The following is a 6,949-nucleotide window of genomic DNA, read 5'->3' as shown; positions in this document are numbered from 1 at the left end:
TGTGGTTCTTGTTTTAGGTCAGTAATCTTCACTGCGTGGATTGTCGCGACTTTTAGATCCACAAACTATACAGTGATCCCTTTTTTCTCCCCTTTTTTTGTGCAATTTTCCATGTATTTTTTTTTTCTTTTTTGAACAGCGCATTGTGTTCTGCGTCCTTATTGGCTGTAGGCCATTGTCAATCAATTTCGTGCCCTGTCTCCTGTCCAGTACAGAATGCGTTCAGGTTGTCAAATTTACATAAATCTTCGATCCCTAGCAGTGTGACTCTGAAGTGCTGTACTGTATGTTTGTAAGTTTTCTCCCCAACAAACACAACAATGTCGACAAAACGCTTTGCACCGTCAAAGGCAAACCAAAACCAAAGTGCCTTTGGCTTAATTCTATAATACTAGACTTATTCTTCTAAGAAGGTTTAAACTTTGAGAGTGTTTAAACAAGAAAGAAAAGTGTGAAAATGTTCATGCCTGTCTGAGAAAAGTGTATAAAGTGTATGTAGTGAGGGGTTTTACAGCCTAAAACATCTATAACAATTGTAAAAGTTGGCTACTTCGCGGATTTCACCTATTGTGGGTTATTTTTCGAATGTAACGATAAACGAGGGACCATTGTCACTACCTGATCTGTACTGGAAACCCGATCCGTACCACACATGTGCGAAAGGCGTCTACTTCCGCTTGAAGCATTTTATGATAGTTATGGGTCAGAGTATCTGTTAAGATGTTAACAATAATAAATATCTCTTAAAATGTTTGCAATAATGAAACATTTCAATATAATGTAGACATAAATGAAAAATAAAAAGCTAGTTATGGATCAGGACTCCCCGATCCTTACTGCGCATGTGCAGATGTTCTCTTCTTCTGTTTTGTTGAAGTCTGTAATTAGGTGCCATTCTTCTTATTTTACAGCGCTGTTGTTCAATCGGGGGAAGCTCTCCGTTGAGAGAAGGGGGACGGATCGGTACGGTACGGATCGGGTTTCTGGTACGGATCCGGTTGTGACAACCACTGTATCCCGCTTTCAGTGACCTGCTAAACCATATGATACTGCCAAAATGACAAAGAAGTTAATAGAAAGTGGTATACTATACTTTAGATGTTGTTAAAATCATGACATACATATAGCTCAGTAATCATTTGTCAAGGTTTGTGATCATGTGGCATTTTGGAAATATAATAAAAAAGTCTGTTCTAATCTTTGACACATATCTTTTGCACTGTCTTGTATATAGTAATAACTGTTTGGCTATACAAAGCTTTCAAACAAAGAACAAAGATAGTCACAATGTAGAAAGTGCTAAATTTGGACTAATCTTACCATAAAACTTGTAAATGAAAATAAGTGTTTTCCTTTACATTCATCAGTTTGTGATTACTCATTGTTCTGTGATAATCTTGAATATCTGGTAACATTTAGAAACTGTAAAAACAATTGGTATGAGAGACAATTTGAGTTGCAAGTAATGCAGTGATCAGCACTCACCACATGGTGGGGAAAACGTCTTTACAAGTAACCAAAAGCAACAGTGCAAAACTAAAGTGTTTTCTATTAGTCTAGATTATCCTTAATCCTGACATAGGCTTGTGTCTGCTATGCTGTACCTCAAGATATACCACCAGGTGTCATGGTAGTATCCATATAATATTTAGCATGATTTAAGATGGTCGCTGTCCAGATACAATGCAAGCAAGAGTGTATGATATAGATGCTTTAAGTACTTGTTTACGTTACTTGTACAGGACATACAGGAGAATCAAAATGCTCTAGGTGATGTATAAAAATCAAACCTGTGTAGAAGATATGTGCAAGATATGAATAAAATAAATGAATAGAGCAGCTTGTGACATGTACAAGAACATTAGTGCAAATGACCAAAAGCAACAGGTATGACCATGGTGCAAATTGCCTGGTGGATAAAGCTACTCAGCAGTCTATTGGACTGAGCCTAGATGTTGTCCTTCCCCCAGGGAAGCTGAAGAGGGAGGGTGAAAGGTGGGAGTGGTCACCAGCGATGCTTAAGGTGAAGTCTCAGGCCTTTTCCTTATATCTTGTGGGAATTAAAATGTCCATGAGGGAGGGCAGAGTGGCAGAAATGATAAGTACATAGTACATTGAATTTAAAAACTTTAACTAATAAGCTAAACCAATAGGTACAATAGCACTGAGAGAACTCCCCACAACAGGCAGGGTGTCATTGTAAAGCCATATAATGTTCTGAAAAAATATTTTTTAAATGCTTGAAGATGATCTAATGGAAACTTTTCCTAATTTGTGTGACTCTGCCCTTTGACCTTAAAGCATTATGAACTAAAATCGAGTATTTTATTATGTTTACTCATAGGATTGCAGCAGAACTGGCTGAAATTTGTGGTCAAAGATGGTCAAAGAAGATATCTGAACATTTTTCATATTATTTATTACGAGGCCGGATGTCAGAAATCTTCTAAATGTGTATATTTAATACAGTGCTGTATAACATTGCAACAGATAAATATGTCATTAATACTACTACTCAAGCTAAATTGACAGAATCTTTAAAAATCATTCATGTCAGGTATACGTCAGTAATTTTAAAAATAAACAAGTTCAAATATATACAAAATATATGAATTTTGATTTTGTGCAAAAATACATGACTTTCCCCCTAATTTCCTGCTGCGTAAGGGGAGGGGAGGTCTGGAAACAGGGGCTCTTCACACACAAGGAAATCGTCACACAATTCCAAAAACACAACACACCAGCAACTCAGCTTGCCCAGGGCGCCAAGGGAAAGACAATCCTGCACACAGGAACAAGCGGTTAATCCAGCGAGAAAAAACAAACTTACTACCAAGGTTACTCAATAGTCCAGCGATGACATGTTTCCAGCCACTGCCTTAAGTAGTGGACACTGGTGAAGAGATGAGCCACAGGTGCGTGATGATTCACAGGTGCAAGGGCCAGGGGCGGGAGCCCGCGATGAGCTCCACCCAGGCGACACACGGTGAGCGCGAAGGAGAAGGAGAGGGAAAGGAAAACAAGAAACATATGTAGCCAACCTGGGTCAGCTGGGCAGACACGGGGACCATGACAACTTAGATACTGACTTGGCCATTGAAATGATCTCATCTCTGTACCACGCAAAAATCTTTGCCCATGTAGACGTCAGTTTACGTCCTTCTGCTTCTACTACAAGAAAAATTGTTTTTCATTACATCTATTGTTTTGTGATGAGTGATTGTTCTGGAATAATCTAACCTTTATGTAACCTGTAGAAGCAACTGTAAAAATACTTGGTATGAGAGATACATTTGACTTGCAAGTAATACAGTGATCAGCACATGGAGGGTGTGACAAGAAGCAATACAATGCTAACTACTTAATCTACAAGATATTGTAAAAATATATGTACAGGCTATTATTGTAGCATTCTTGTTTAAAACATGAATGCAGAGCTGTATACTTGTACCTCAGTCGATGTCTGTATATTCAGAACCATGTAGGAGGGAGCTCTAATTTCAAATATGTAAATGTGTAGAGAAATCTGTAAATATGAGTTTTACTACACCCGTGCTCTCTACCATGCTGTAGAGAGCAAGTAGTATTTAACACAGAACATACCACCAGGTCGCAGCAGTACCGGTGATTTAACCCACCAGCTGCTTAGATGGTGGTGGTGGTGGTGGTGGGGTTGTCGATGCAGTTTATAACAGAGGACAGGAGTCACAGGCCTGGGATCATTTGCTAAGGTAAATGATCTGGTTCCTACATTAAATTGTGCTTTTCTCCTCAAACACTGTCCACTCAAAGTGCTTTTATACATATTTATATTGGAGAATGTTTCTCTGACAAACCTGCTACATAACAAATGACAAATTTGTCCATTTTTTACATTTTGTTTCTCCCTAGTTTATTTCTGACCTTCTTTCCTGTACAGTTTCACTGATTTGATGAAGGTCCCACTGGGATTTTCACATATTTTGAGAGCTTACTTCATGTGTGTGTGTGTGTTTTTCCTTTTTGTCTAATGGCAGAGTGCCATGAGAGGAACTGTGGTACTGGATGAGGAAGTCAGAAGTATGTGATGGTGGTGCAGGAGATGTAAGAGAACAGCAAAACAGTGATAAGGTGTGCAGTAGGAGTGACAGATGAGTCCAAGGTCTATGTGGACTTTGGTGTTCAGGGTGCATGAGGGTCGATGAGTTTAAATACCTGGAGTCAACCAAAGCACTGGACAGTACACGAGTGGTGAAGAGACTGTAGGCAGGCTGGAGTGGGTGGAGACGAGTATCAAGCATGATTTATGTCAGGGTAAAAATACAAGTTGGTAGTGAGATAGTTCATTGGTGGCACTGACAAAAAGACTGGCTAATGGTAGCAAAGCTAAAGAATTTTCATTGGGAGTGAACAAGATGAACAAGATTAGAATATATAAAACAAATTACACAAGGTGTGAGTTTGAGATGCATTGGAGGAGGGATGCTGGATACACTGGACAACGGATTTTGAATATGGAGCTGCCAGGTAGGGATACTGTAAGGACAGGGATGAATAATAATTCCTGTTATATTCTTGATAAACAAATCCGTTTTCTGATAAAAAATCATTAAAATCATTTATTCACCTTTACATCAAACTTGTGAACTAGAATTAGTGTTATCATTCCATGCAAGCCTTTTGAGTGACTAAATAATGCAGTAATCAGCACTTGCCACATGATGGCGCCAATGCTTTTCACAAGTAATTAGAAGCAATAAAATACAGACCATATGGTCTGTACGATATTATGGGCAATAAATGTATGCACAATTGCAATATCTGCACTTATAAGTTAAAAGCTGTATATGCGTAACTCAGTCCATGTGTAAGTAATTAGATTTGTCACACTCTGAACAATGCTCAATGTTCTCATGTGTATGAGTCTGCAAATACATATCTCAAATCTGTTTATATAAAGAATTTAGTACATTTGTAAGAATTAATGAAATTCACCATCAGTGTTTAAAGGTATATGGGGTGTTTAGATAAATATGCCCCTAGCAAGAAAAACATCTTTTCCGGCAAAGTTGTTGTTTATTTTAACAAGAAACCGAGGTTCTCAAGTGATCAATCAAGATATTAAGGAATTTAATTCTTATTATTTCTGTCTTTGTTTAATTTTTTATTTTTAGTTTGTATCAGTAATTATCCATATTTTGATGCATTGACCTGTAAATAACTATTTTTTAAGGAGAAATGTTTGTAAAATAAAGTTGCTGAATATAGCTGTATCTCAATTGCTTTTTACACAAATTTGTGAATGTAAATTTTAAATGTGTTTCATTTTCAGTTTTCTCTCTTTAGTTACGTTTCAGTACATGCAAACGTTGCCTCGTTTAAAGAGAAAAAAAGTGTAAAGTAAGTGTAATTCTTCCCAAATCTTTTTGTTAACAATTAAATAATAATAATGAGAACATAAACTTATTGTGCCTTTTAACTTGTTACATTGCATACTTGCCAGATGTAAGATGAACTAACCAAAATAGTTTACAGAACGTAAAGTAGAAGAACAGAGCTCTTAGTAAGAATAGAGTTCTTAGTAAACTGGGTTTGAATATAACTGCTTCCGTTCTTATCATAAGAGAAGGCAAACAGCAAGGAAGACCATAAAACCAACCCTCTGCCAGTGAAAAATCAGTCACTGAGTCTTACACAGCAGCGAACAATACGTGACCAACTTTTAAATGTGGTGAGTGACAGCCTGGAATTTGAATCTATGTAAGCTGATAATTAATTTAGCATTTTGGATCAATAATCCATATATGCTATTTCACTTTGATTGCCCATATCTTTTTTAATTTATTATGAATATTATGATTATTACTATTGTGTTATTTTTTATCAAATGCATTTTTTTTTAACTTAGCCTCACAATTACTTGAGTAAGATTAGCTAAACATAACCTTTTAACCTTATATATATTTTCTTCTAGCATTAAAAGTAATACGTTATTATAATCAAATTTTTTACTGCTGTGTTATAGAAACAATGATTTCCTTCTACATGAGTATTGCAGTTCTGGCAACAACGGCTTTGGCAAAAGGTATTTACTGTAAAGTAAGATATTTTACCTGGGTTTCAATAAAGACACACTGAATGAGAGAGTAACGCAGAAGGCAATCATTCGCACATTCAAAAAAATTGACTTAAAACAAAAGATAGAAATCATCTTGGACCAACTTTAATGTTAAATTTACATGAATTTTTTTTTAATATAAGAAATTAAGGATGTATCTCACCCCGTGGTACTTCAGATAGGCTCCTCCTCCCCCCCCTCCCCCGCTACCCTGAATTATACATGCCATAGAAAACGGATGTGAAAGGCAATAAATTAATATAATAAATAATGTTTTCCAGTCGGTGTAAATGTTTTAAAAATGTGTTCTTTTTTGTTGTTTTAGATTCAATTGTGTGCCATTTTTCAGAATCTCCTGGAAGTCATCATTGTTTCGGAGCTGCAGGACAGCTGCTAATTTTTCATCTGCCATTTAAACCTAACTCTTCACTTTTAATCATGAAGGATGACAAACACTGGATTTTATCAAAAAAATATCAGGGGAAAATAAAATTAAATGAGGAATATGCGGATCAGTCACAAAGCATAAGCAATGAAATGCTTAAGTTAGGTAAAGCTATGAAGAAACACTCAGGATATTACGTGTTGGAGGAATTCGATCATCATGGAATATTACTGAAAAAAGTGTATTTGAAAGTACAAGGTAAGTTTATTATCATTATTATTATTTATTTGTTTATTTATTTTTTTAAATCAAGATTTTGTTCAATCTCAGGTTTTTTAGGTTATGTTATTAACAAAACACTGAATGCACAAATTGTAAAAAAAAAAACAAAACAAAAAAAGGTGAAAAAGTATTGGTGGCGAATGACTTAAGATAAACAAATGTCAGAAATGAAACTTAATGATGTC

This window comes from Aulonocara sp. 'chitande type north' Nkhata Bay, linkage group LG10, assembly GCF_057382095.1.
Source record: "Aulonocara sp. 'chitande type north' Nkhata Bay isolate Kocher_YH1m ecotype deep benthic linkage group LG10, A_spYH_male_GT1.1, whole genome shotgun sequence".
Lineage (NCBI taxonomy): Eukaryota > Metazoa > Chordata > Actinopteri > Cichliformes > Cichlidae > Aulonocara > Aulonocara sp. 'chitande type north' Nkhata Bay.
The sequence above is the reverse complement of the archived record's forward strand: the minus strand, read 5'-3'. Positions refer to the sequence as shown.